Here is a 14029-nt window from a genome sequence, read left to right on the forward strand (position 1 = left end):
AGCTCTTCATTTAGGGTTGTGTTGGCCTGGGAGTAATAAGGGCAGAGTAGCCCATTATTCACCGTGTATCTTGGTGCTTAGAGAATATCGACATCTGCAAACAGAACTTTCCCAGTTGGTCAAAAGCACATATTGTCTCTATTCACTTGATCCACCTTAAGCATGTCTGCTTAAGAGAAATTAGGTGCCAAAGTATGTCTTCTTAAAGATAGACAATCAAGGGATCCCTGGATGGCTCAGCAGTTTAACGCCTGCCTTCAGCCCAGGGCGTGATCCTGGAGACCCGGGATCGAGTCCCATGTTGGGCTCCCTGTGTGGAACCTGCTTCTCTCTCTGTATATATCTCTGCCCCCTCCTCTCTCTCTCTCTCTCTGTCTCTCATAAAGAAATAAAATCTTAAAAAAAAAAAAAGACAACCAAGTATAGAACTGATCCCCAAATACCAATGTCCCTTCAAAGGAAAAAGGGGGCAACACTAACCATGACCACAGAGGAACAGAACACACCCTAGATTCCAGATGGGCACCCAAAATTAGGTTTAAAATATAGGTAAGTTTTTGGTTTTTTATGTCATGGCCCTTGAGACGCACAATAAGCAACTCACCACAGGTTATCTGCTTTCCAGTGAAGTCTCCACTGGATTTAGAATAATTGCCATCATTGTCCACTAGCAAAACAAGGGAGCAGCGATGGCCCCAGTAAATAGTTATCTGGGGATGCACATGCTGTACCCCGTCCCGAAACCTTAGTTTAAGATGTCTGAGAAGAGCTATGCTAATTAAATCAACATATTCTGTAATTGGAAGAGACCAAACACTTCTAAGCCTGGGAGCAGAAATCACAACTTAATCGATATTGTTAGTATGTCTACAGAAAGGACATGGTAAGAGAGGAATCGTTGACACAGGACAGTGGATTAATGAACCAGACCCAGCCACGTGTATGTAAAGAGGTCCAAGAAAAAAAGCCCTGCCTCTGGGTGTAGAGAGCAGTTCGATCATACCAGTTCTGTGTGCATCAGTCGGTGACGTTTCCTGGGATCTGGAGAAACGTGAGCAAAAGAAATATAACATAGTGAGTTCTTTTATCATAAAATTGTGTCCTTAATTTTTGTTCTTAAAATTTCTTGAAGCAGGGAAGGGTTCGTAGCAGGTTCTCTGGGGGATGAAAGGCAGGCATGTTGGGTTTCTCAGTAGAGGGATGAAAGGAGCCACAGCCTTGAGGACATGAAGGCTGGTTGCCCAGGTTAGGGCATGAAGGGATGTAGGGGACGAGTCAGGACAGGTAAGCCAGAATCAAATCATGGAGGTCATTGATGTAGCTATAAAAAGTTGGACTTCATTCAGGGGACAAATACCCAGCTATAGAGAGTTTTTGAGGGGCACCTGGGTGGCTCAGTGGTTAAGTCTTTAGTTCAGGTCATGATCCTGTGGTCCTGGGATTGAGTCCTGCATCAGACTCCCTGCATGGAGCCTGCTTCTTCCTCTGCCTCTGTGTGTCTCTCATGAAAAAATAAAATAAAATAAAATAAAATCTTTAAAAAAAAAAGTTTTTGAGCAGAGGAACAGCTGGCTTAGGGTTGTGCTTTGAACTGATAAATCTGATTTTTTTAAAAAAAATCCCTTCTTTAATGAGATAGTAATAGTTGAATTTTTAATATCCTTGCTTGGCAAATTAAAAAATTGCAAAGCCTATCTGTTCCAAGTTTCAACATCCCACTGGTTGCAAAGGCATGGACTGTTGTGTGGAAAGGATGAGTTCTCAGGCTCTTGGTAACTGGATGGATGGCCTCTACTCTAATCCAGTGGTTCTCAGACTTGGGCGTTCATTGGAATCACTTGAGGAGATTTTAAAAATACTAATGCCTGCATCCTATTCCTTGAGATTCAGATTTATTTGATTTTAGAGTGTGGCCTAATGTTAAAATACCTTAGGTGATTGCAATGGACAGTCAATGTTGAAAACTGGGGCTCTTCTCACACAGCTGCCTCCTAATCACTAACTAGGCTTTGTAGGCATCTCGATCCTGGAGTGCATTCAAACATGAACATCCAGGCACTAGAGAGGAATATTCTTATTATAAATTAATAAATTGGTGCTACCATTTATAACTCAAATCTCCTGAATTTTGTTCCATACCAAGAGCATGATCTTGCCAAAAATGCCCTGATGGGCCAGGTCTCAGCATATCTAAGACTAAAAACTAGGCCCTGGACCATAGATTTACCCCCAAGTCACCATGAGAATGTCAACGGTGATGTGTCCGGGTTGTGAAGCAGCCCCTCTTGGGTCTTACGCCCCCACCCCACCTCCTCTCTGCATCTTCCTTTCAAACTTCAATATCAACCACCCACAGGCTGAATAGGCTGAATAGTAGTGTGTGTGATCCACCCTCTGAGAATGATATAATAGAACCTGGCAGTCATTATGCTTGACAGCCTCCTTTTGAAATTTCATCTTAAATGTCTTGAATGACAGTGATGACACCATTTTCCTTGCAGTCTCTCTGAGAATTTGAGTCATTAATGTCAGCAAGTTTTCACCAAGTATCCTACTGAAATCTTTACTTCTCTCAATCTTAATAGCAATACATTTGGTGACATAAGAAAATGAAACTAGGCCTTTCTACCCTCCTTCATGACCCCCTTCAGGTGCTAGCTGATGATATGATTCTTCGGTGTGGCTGGAAACAATATAGACAAAGGAATGCAACTGAAGATTATGCTTTTACTTTCAACATAACATTTATGCCTCTTCTCATACTAATTTGGCTTCCTTGGTATTTTTTCCTTATGGTTGTTCAAAAACAAAAGCAAATAAATAAATAAAAATAAAAACAAAAGGTTCAAATCCAAAGGTGTGGGAATTCTCACCTGATTTGCTCCCCAAGAGTAAGAGACAGCATGGTGCTGTAAGGAAGAGCACTGGGGAGAAAGATGTGACCCAAGGTCTGGTTCCACATCCAACACTAAGTTAGGAATTCCCTAATTGCCCTAGCATTCATTTTACTCCCTTATGAAAAGAGAGGTCTTGGCTACATAGGCGATTCTTGAATTATTTTTAACCAGAGAAACCATTTCCTCAACTGAACTTTTGGGTAGAATAAGAGATAAAAATTGAGCTTCTATACTGGAAGGGGCAGGGATCAAGTAGCTGTGCTATGGGCTCCCCTCACTCCTTTTTCCCTACAAGCCCCCATTTGCAACCCTAAAGTCAACTCTGAGCTGCACAATGATAAGCATGGGCCAGATGATCCTTAAACTAAAATTTTTTTTGCAAGTGATAAGATTTCAAATTTGCCCATTTGCTAGATTATTTCTCTTTTTTTCTTTGCTACACTAACCTGGTCGCTATTATAGAACATTGTATTGCTTAGAGATACTAGATGGTTGATTATTCCAATTACTAATTTTTAGATTTTTTAAATGAGAATTTCTGGGGTTTTGTCCAATTTGTCACCGGTAATACTGATTTTGATTTTCTTCCAAATGGATCATTATACTCCAAGGCCTCTCTAAGAGGGATTCCACAAGGGTTTATCAAGCTTCCTATTCGAAGACAAGAGGCCTTTGTGAATCTCTTTCATTTTTCTCATCTTTAAAGCAAAATCTGGCAAATTTGATTGACGTTTCTTGACTAATTCAAGTTGCTGGTGATCCTCAAGTAGCATTGTAATTCTCTAATGATTGTGAGGGGTAAAAAAAAAAAAAAAAAAAAGAAAAAACACTCCACAGAAAGAATTGATTGATTTATTAGGGGGAAAATTACCACATGTGCTAGACCTTGATTGCAGCTAATATTTGTAGAGCTAATTGCTTGAACTAGAGGATTAAAAGGGTTGAGAGAAGGGAAGAAAAAGAAAACAAAGTTCTTCTGGAATACAGATGAAGCTACTGTGGATTTGGACTGAGCGGGTGAATTCAGTGCAGGGATTTTCAGAGTTGATGATGATTGTGAGGACTTTTAAAGTAAGTGCAGGAGCTGGGCTTTCCACAACAGAGCAGCCACGAAGAGAGCCGAGGTGGAGGAAAGCTGTCATCCCCATCAAAGAAGATCTGTGACACCCTCTGATTTTTCTAGGTTTCTTGTTGGTCTCTCATGCAGAGGCTCTGGAGATTCTTAAACTTTAATTACCAGCATCCTGACAAGAAAGAGGGAAAAGTTACCTAAAGAAGGAGAGAAGGAAGTCACCATGTGAGACGCCTCCTTTAACAAAAATAGATAAACCAGGGGCCCAGGGTGGCTCAGTGGTTGAGCGTCTGCCTTGGGCTCAGGTTGTGATCCCAAGATCCTGGGATCAAGTCCTGCATCAGGCTCCCCACATGGAGCCTGCTTCTCCCTCTGCCTATGTCTCTGCCTCTCTCTCTGTGTGTCTCATAAATAAACAGATAAAATCTTAAAAAAAAAAAAAAAAAAAGGATGGCCCAGATTCCTAGTACAGGAAAATTGATAATCTTCCTCATTGATACAGCCTGGGGGAGATGTGTTGTGATGGCAAACTTTGGAGCAGTTTGATTCCTGTCTCACTATTATTGTATAAATATTGTCTTTTGTGTGGGTGCATGACACTTGAAATACTGATAATTTCTTTAATTACTTACATCAAAATAATAGCAATATTAACAAAAACACAAACCCTATCGAGGTTTACTCAATCCTGTGTGCTCTCCATGTATCAACTCATTTCTTTTCAGACACACCGGGGCAATTATTGGGTTTCCTGCCCCTCCTCTGTTAAGATGTACGAGGCTGTAGGATGGCTTAATTTTTAGTCAGATAGATTACAAAATTTCCTAAAATATTCCCGTGATGAAGAACTGAATAATAGCACAATGAGGCAGATTTATATCTCATCAAATCTCTGGAAGCGAGGAGTGTTGACTTACAGAGCTATGCTAGCTAGAGCCATCTTTGGACCGATCCACCCGTGCATTATTATCAGTGACTTATAAAAATAGAACGTGTATCTCATACAAAAATTTAGCTTCCTATCAAACCTTTATTTGAGCCCTGACGATGGGCAGAGACAGTGAAAAATAACGGAGGACCAAAAGGAGATTCAAGATTGTCTTCATGTTCCTAAGGATCAAAGCAACAAGATGTCTTCAGGTTTAAAAATGTAATTGCCTGGGGGAATCTGGGTTGGCAGGCCTTCCTGTGAGAAGACAATTAGCTAGACAATGAGCTCGACAGGAGCCAATAGTGTGAAGTGACAATTGCCAAGTGTTACTACAGGGAGATATCCACCTTTGGGGTGATTGCCCAGCCCTAGGTCCTTCCTTGGTGAAATTCCTTTAATACCCCCAGATAAGGGCTCTGTGGCAGCTACCTTTGTGCTCTAACTCATGCTTCCCAGCCTGCTATGGTTAGGAATGGATGTCTGGGCCATTCGGAATCCATCTCCTGAAGGTTGACAAGTGATCCTGAGAGACGCAAGGTCAAAGCACCTGGAGGCCAGTCTGCAGAGAGGAGGAGGAGGCAGTGTCTAGTCCCAGAGAGAAGGCCTTGAGTTGCTCTCTCTTCCCAAGCTGTCTCCTTCAGGTTTTCTACCCGCTGTCACCCTTCTCCTTCCCAGAAGTCAAATGTAGGGCTCTGCTTTCGAAGCATTCTTACTCTCTTACCTGTTTGTTTTCTGAACAAAGCTCCTGGGAAGCATCGACTTCAGTTCTTCCTGCCATCTGGTTGTGGGTGCAGTGCACCAGGTGAGGCTAGCTGGACAGTCATCTGAGCAAAGGACACGGGCTGGCTGCCTCGGACCCCACGTGTGGTGTGCAATCACATGCATGTTGGTGCCACCTTCCCCAGTCCTGGGGGATCTGTGTCCACCACTGCCCTAGCTGTGTGGGGAGCCTCCACTCAGGCTGGTCTTGTCTGCGCCCTCCTTCGTCAGGCATGGGCACGCCCCTATCTTGAGGTCACTACCTCACAGGTCCCCAGGGCCTCACCCTCCCAGCGTAGAGGGATCACAAGGCTCTGGACTGCTGAACTTCCTGGGATTGACTTTAGGAGAGGAATGGAGGGGAGGCGGAGGGCCCAGAGGAGTCCTGGAGCACAGATAGGCCAGACTCCTGTGTGTCCAGTGCTGGCAGCGTGCTGGCTGCTGTCCCGTGGGGGCCTCATTGGCCTCTCTGAGAAGGACTGCATAACAGTGTGATTATGGGACTTGACTGCCATTCTGGGCCCCAGCTCCAGCTGATGCTCCCAACACACCTGAGTATTGTGTCCCTCCCTCTTCTTCACCTTCCCAGACAACAGTGTCCTTCAGCAAATCTGCAAGGGGTATGCAGGCCCTACTCAGATCTGACTCTTTCTGCCCCCACTCAGGGTAGATCACACATGAATGAATCCTTCAAATATTTTCCCTTCTCTCTGTCACTCTCTTTTTCGGTCTTTCTTCCCTAGTTTAGTCAGCAAAAGTAAATATTTCATCCATGCATGAGAAGATCCTGAATGAAGTGGATATTTATGCACCTTAGAAAAAACACTACTGTCCCATTGGATGGTAAAACCTAGGCTGGTCATTAAGGCATGAAGTGTTAAAACTAAACATTATAAACCTGGTGGCCAAGATGTTTCATTAAGTACTTATAAAGCAGAGCAAAACTTCAAGATTAAAAATCCCTTTCCAGGAAATTCAGATTGAAATGAACGTAAATCTTTATTAATTTTCTGACTCCTCTCTCTATATTCTCTGTGCATGGTCCTTATTTGAGAAAAATAACAAAGGCAAATTGCAGACAAAACAACGTAGAGAGCTATGAATGCTTTATCTTTAAAGTCTCTTTCCAGGGGTACCTGGGTGGCTCAGTGGGTTAAGCGTCCAACTCTTGATTTTGGCTCAGGTCGTGATCTCAGGGTCCTGGGATTGAGCCGTGGGTCAAGCTCAGGGCTCAGTAGGGAGGCTACTTAAGGATTCTCTCTTTTCTTCTCCCTCTGCCCCTCCCCCGGCTTATACTCACCTTTCTCTCTCTCAAATAAATAAATAAATCTCAAAAGAAAAGAAAAGAAAAAAGACAACCACATTGTATCAAAAAATTAGAAATTTATTATAGATCCCAGTGTAAAGCCTAAACTATAAAACTTCTAGATGGAAACAGGAGAAAATCTTTGTCTGAAGTAAAATATAAATAAAATTTATTTTAATTTAACTTAAAATCTTTGTGAACTTAAGGTAGGTAAAGAGTCTTACACAAAAAGAATATCAACAGTAAAATTTTTTTAAAAATTGATAAAATTTCCTGCTCTTTGAGAGCTACTATAAAAAAAATGAAAAAATAAGCCATAGACTGGGATAAAATACATTAAAAAATACATATGTGATAAAGGATTTGTGTACAGAATATATACAAAAAACCTCAAAACTCAGAAAACACCCCAATTTTTAAAAAGTGGACAAAATATTTTAATAGACACTTCATCAAAGAAGATATATGGGTGACAAATAATCCCGTGAAAATATGCTCATTATCATTAGTCAAAATAAAACCACAAGAGAATACCACAACCCACTTATTAAGATGATTTAAATTAAAACAAACAAACAACAACCTGACAATACCAAGTCCTGGCAAGAATGCAAAATAACTGGAACTCATGTTGTATGTTGATGGGATGGCAAAATGGCACAGCTGCTTTGGAAAAGTTTTAGAATTCCTTAAAAATGTAAACACTCACTTATAATATAACCCGTAATCAGACTTCACATATTTACCAAAGAGAACTGAAAGCATATGGCCGTGTAGAAACATATACACAAATGCTTATAGTGGTTTTATTTGTAATTGTCCCCAAATGGAAATAACCCAAATGCCCACCAACTGTGACTAGATAAACAAACCGTGGTACATCTGGAATACTACTCAGGAATAAAAAGGAACAGGGGCACCTGGGTGGCTCAGCACTTGAGCATCTGCCTTCGGCTCAGGTCGTGATCCCGGGGTCCTGGGATAGAGACCCGAGTCGGGTCCTTTGCTCAGCAGGGAGCCTGCTTCTCCCTCTGCCTGCGTCTCTGCCTCTCTCTCTCTCTGTGTTTCTCATGAATAAATAAATAAAATCTTTAAAAAAAAAAAAAGAATAAAAAGGAACAAACTACTAACAAGCACCAAAACGGATGAATCTCAATTGGTTTTGCCAAGTGAAAGAAGAGACTCAACTGTATGACTTCATTTCTATGACACCTGGAAAGAGCAAAACTATTGGGATAAAAATTATATCAATAACTATCAGAGACTGGGACCCCTGGCTGGCTCAGTTGGTTAAGTGTTGCCTTCGGCTCAGGTTATGATCTCAGAGTCCTGGGATGGAGCCCTACTTGGGCTCCCTGCTCAGCGGGGAGTCTGCTTCTCCTTCTCCCTCTCCTTCTCCCTTTGCCCTTCACCCTGCTTGTGCTCTCTCGGTCTCTCTCAAATAAATAAATAAAATCTTAAAAAAATAATAAACATCAGGGGCTGGAAAAGGGACTGGAAGGTGTTGACTCTTAAGGGGCAGGAGGGAACTTCATGGGGTGATGATTGTTGCGGGGTTACATGCCTGAAAACTTCTGTTGACTTTTGTTAAAATTGGAACTGTGTACCTAAAAAGAGAGAATTCTACTACATGTAAATTAAACCCTAAAAAAGGGAACACCATTTGAATATCTTGCAATGCCAACACTCAGCATATAGCTCTCCAGATATTTTCTCATGCAAGAAGTTAAACGTGAATTAACCTCTTTCTTAGAATAGAAAAACAGGATATTCTAGTCAACTTAATATTTTGCTTAACAGAGTTATTGTGTATACTACTATGCACAGGAATCACTGCTTCCAAAAGAATTATAATTCAAGAAATATCTCTTTCAAAATTTGTTCTGCTATAAATACTGAATGCGTTTTGGCAGACGTGGCACAGTCAGGAGACCTGGGTTGGACTATGTAGGTCCTGTGACCATGGGCAAGTAGCTTTCCTCTTTGGTGTTTATTTTTCCTACTTTCCACAAGTAGATTTGACATGATTCATACTTTTTTTTAAAGGTTTTATTTATTTGAGAGAGAGAGCATGAGTAGGGGAGAGGGGAGAGGGAAAGAGAGAAGCAGACTCCCCACTGAGCAGGGAGCCCAATGCAGGGCTTGCTCCCAGGACCCTAAGATCATGACCTGAGCTGAAGGCAGATGCTTAAGCAACTGAGCCACCCAGGCGCCCCAACATGATTCATATTTCTTAACCTTTCCTCTTCCTGTATGGGTGCAAATAAGGGACACTCTCATTGGGAAGAGCTTTCTTCTGCTCAATCCTGAGCCTTTCCCTTCTCGTTAATGGCACCCCTGTCACTGTTCAGATCAGGCCAAGACTTAAAGAGTTGTTCCTGATTTTTGCCACCATCCCCTACTCCGCCACAATCTATCAGCACTTTCTTGCAGTGCCACTTCCAAATGTACCCTGATCCTGACCATGTGTTACTGCGTCTCCTGCCATCACCCTTGTGTTGATCACTATTGTCTCTGCCCTGGACTCTTGTGTTTGCTTCTTAACATCTTCCCCTTGTGCAATTCATTCTCAATTCAGGAGACACAGTGGTTCTTTATAAATGTAAATGTAAATCAGATCCCACCCCACCCCTGATGGATGCATTCTGGTGACTTCCCATTGCACTGGTAATGCAATCTGGACTCTACTATGGCCTACAAATCCCTCTGTGGTCCACCCCATCTACTCAAGACATCTCCTCTTATCACTCTCTCTCAAGGCTCAGCACATAAGTCTACTTTCTGTTTTGGGACTCTATGTTTAGGTCAACCTCAGGGACTTTGCCCTTGCCCTTCCCTCTGCTAGAAATCATTGTCCCCCGGAACTTCCAGTAGTTGGTTCCTTCTCTCTTTGCAGAATTCAGCTCAAATAATGACCTCAGAGGTTCTTTCTGGATCACCCTACCTAAACAGCACCCTACCTTGACCAGCTGCTCTCTATCCCATTGCTCTGTTTTATTTTCTTCATGTTGCCACCTAAAATTGTATTATATGATTGATTTGTTGGTCAATGTGACTACTGTCTTTCCATGTAAATGTGAGTTCCATGAAAACAGAGAACTTTCCTTATTCCCCATTATACCTTCTGGGCAGGGGACAGATATCTCCTGACACAGGGTAGATCCTCAATATCAATAAATACCATTAACTGCCAGAATAAGTGAATGTATATATGCAAACTGACCCCTAAAGACAAAATGTTTCTCCAGATCAGAAGTGAGAAGAGCAAGCAAATCCGGCTGTAATAGTCTGTCTAAAGCCTTTGCAGAGTAAATGGCATTAACATGTCTAAAGAGAATAATGTGTCAATCAGACGAAACAGCAAAAAAAAAAAAAAAAAAAAAAAATTGAAGAGACTGTCAGAAAGAAAAAAGTTAGCAACGTACATTCAGTTCCTGGGAGAGGGAGCTTTGGGTCCCTAAACCTGATGTATTGGGTCCCTGACACGGGGATGTCTGGCTGATGGATGGCTAGATCCTTTAAATAAGAGACTCAGCAAACTCTGTTCTCTGACCACACTTGTCTGTCCTGGTAATCTAGTGTATGTGTGGATTCTTCTGTTGAGTAGAAGGTGCTGTCCAGCACAGGCGATTGGTGTGTCCCTTTGGAAGTTCTAGTCTTTTTGCTTTGAATAAGGAACCTGGTGTGTTGATTTTATTCTTCAGTCTTGTGTGATCTTAGTGGGAGTCTACCTGTATTCTCAAAGCCCTAGCAAAATCAAGCTAATGTATCGGTAGTGCTGAGGACCTGACTCTGGAATACAGTGCCTTGGTAAATCACAGCTCTGGACCACCGCCTTGCACATTTATTTTCTTCTAGTTATGACTCTTTCCCTCTACTTTCCTCCCTCCTCACCCTTTCTTTCTATTTTCTACCTATCTAGTCTATCTATCTATCTATCCATCCTATCTAATCATGATCATCATCTGTTTCTTAGGGTCTCAGAAGGAATCTTTGGCTCACTCAAATATAGTCATCTGAGCAAGAGACTTTAACAAAGAGAATTTACAAAAGTACGGGCAGGGTTTAGGGCAATGACAAGGGATGATGCCATCTGCTCTGAGAACTGAAAGGGTCCGAGGAGGATACAGTTTTTAGAATCTACGGATAGAGAAGGCCATGTGGGGAGGGCCACCAGACAGCAACTGTGCTCTTTTGCTGACTTCTGGAATCTGCCACGATCCCACAGGAAAAGGGATGGGACAATAACTATTTTGCCTTGACTCTCTTCCTTTTCTGTCCTCCAATCTTCTAGTGCTCCCATGGGCCAAATCCAACTGGAAACCAAGGGTTAGCCTCTCAAGGCACAGGGAAGGTTGGAGAAGAGTAGAAAATGGATATGAAGGGGCAAATGTAAGAAATCCTGCTGACTATCAATATCTATCTATCCATCTACCTACCATCTAGCCTACCTGAAATAGTAAAGCATATAAACGGTTTATAAAATTAAGTGGTAAAAGTATAAAGAGGGAAAACCAATTATTCTCCTATCCCTGACCTTTAGCCTCCCAGGCTCTCTTCTGCAAGGTAATTTCTTTTTTTTTAAAAGATTTTATTTACTTATTCATGAGAGACACACACAGAGAGAAAGGCAGAGACACCGGCAGAGGGAGAAGCAGGCTCCATGCAGGAAGCCTGATGTGGGACTCGATCCCAGGACCCTGGAATCACGATCTGAGCCAAAGACAAATGCTCAACCACTGAGCCACTCAGGCATCCCTGCAAGGTAATTTCTTATACAACTTTTCTGTTATATCCTCTGGCCATCTTAGCATAGATGTAAATACATCTTTCCTCTACCACCTGCTTCATAAACCAATGGTATATGCCCTGCAAACTCTTCTACATCTGACTTTTCACTTAATAAAATGTCTTTGTGAACATTCTAATGGAAACATCCATATGACTGAATCTGATTGTTTGACAGTAACAAGTTCAATTTTTAATAGCTCCATTTGGAGTGGGATCTCATTGATGATGCAAGTGCCCTGTCCACACAGGTAGCCACAGTCACCTACTGCACCTTCCCAGGATGTACCCATTCTTTCCTTAATCCCAGACCTAGAAGCAATTCTCCTCTGCTTCCTCATTGGACACCCTCTCCTGGCAACCACCAGTCCAAGATACAAAAGGCTAAAATTTCTAGGTTTGGACTCTCCAAACACCTGGGGGTGGAACCAAGAGCTTACGATCTACTTTGTGCTATAACCAATCTGGGCAATTTACTCTCAGCTATGGAGCAGCTCCAAATATCTGATTTGGACAAGATTTTCTTGCCTAAATATTTTTGAAATCATTCAGTGTCCTGTCACTCCAAAGCAACACCCTGGTTAAGCAGTCCTTGAATCTATACTACCCAATAGGAACCAGAAGTCAGGGAGGGTCATATGTTTAACATGGGAAATAATAGACTGTGCAGGTGGAATGGGATAGTAACATGAAAACCTTGAAAAAGTGCCTAGCACATAATAAATGCTCAAGAATGTTAGCTATTCCTTATTTAATAATTATTGTTCATATTACTTTCTGAACTGGGGAGATGCCTCATTGGAAACAGTTAAAACATGAAGCACATTTTAAGAAAAACCAATAGACCAAGAATTAACATTTGCTACATATTAGTTTCTTTTTTTAAGATTTTATTTATTTATTCATGAGAGACACAGAGAGAGGGAGGCAGAGACATAGAGGGAGAAGTGGGCTCCATGCAGGAAACCTGAAGTGGAACTCGATCCTGGGACTCCAGGATCATGCCCTAAGCCAAAGGCAGATATTCAACCACTGAGCCACCCAGGTGGCCACCCAGGTGTCCTAGTTTCTATCTTTATATCAAGTTAAACATATTTAACGTAGACCTACATTTTTGAAAGACCTTACTATGTGCAATATGATGTATTTTACCTCCCTGAAAACAAGGTAGACTGTTTTTCCTCTAAAAATTTGAATATATATATTTATATTTATAATATATCATATAATATATATTTATATTATTTATATTATATTATATATTTAAATATATATATATAAAGTTGTGTATGTGTGTGTGAGTGATTCTATTCAGGTGCAGTTGCATATGCCATCAAAATCATCTCTTCACATCCTGTAACATATGTCTTATTTTTAATTTGTAGAAGTAACATTAGCCAGGTGACAGGAGAAAGAAAAATTTCTGTAGCTAATTCTCCACGGAAAAGCTGATGCACATACGAATAGTCCCGTTGGCATTTCCAGGGCATTGAATACCAAAGAGAATATATTTTATAGTTAACTTTGGGGATGAACGTACCTGTATTATAGGGGAGTTGTTAACAGGGTAGGTTTATCAATTTCATTGCTGGTACATTAATATTGCGATGTTGGGCAGCAATTTTTTGGTTTCTATGAATGACTGTGCTGCATGGCTCTGTGACAGAGCCCAGAATGAACTCCCGGAGATGTGGTTTTTGGAAGAAGTGTCATCACTGAAACTGTCCTGCTTCCTGAAACTTTGCCCAGTGCTGCAATACTCATGGTTGATTGCAAACATTCTCTCTAGAATCTTGAATGATTTGGCAAGATGTCTTGTAGCAGAAGTGCTCTCTGTGTTTAAAAAATTAACTGAGTTGGGCATGAGCACGGAGGACCATCTGAAGGAACACACCAAAATATTAACAGTGTCTTTGCCTCGGGGAATGGCACTGGGGGAAAGGGGGAAGAGGAGAAAGGACTTTCACTTGTTACTTCTTCTTCTTCTGCATTATTGAATTGTTTGCGACCTGCATCTATTCCAGAAAAGAAGTGCTAGTCTCTACCATGGTCTCTATCATCCACTCTGTTGGCCAGCTCAAAACCAGAGAGGCAGATTTGCCTTTCTTTTTGCTTTAAATCCCCTCATCTGATCAGTGATTAAGCCTTATGGATTTCTTTCCTAAATCCCTCTCAAATGCACCTCAGCTCCTCATCACCACAGTCCTGCTTAAGGTAGGTGCTCCTGAGCTCTCCTCTAATGCAGCACGCTCTGACCCTGACTCCTTGTAACTCCA

Source organism: Canis lupus, chromosome 23 (assembly GCF_011100685.1).
Source record: "Canis lupus familiaris isolate Mischka breed German Shepherd chromosome 23, alternate assembly UU_Cfam_GSD_1.0, whole genome shotgun sequence".
Taxonomy (NCBI): domain Eukaryota; kingdom Metazoa; phylum Chordata; class Mammalia; order Carnivora; family Canidae; genus Canis; species Canis lupus.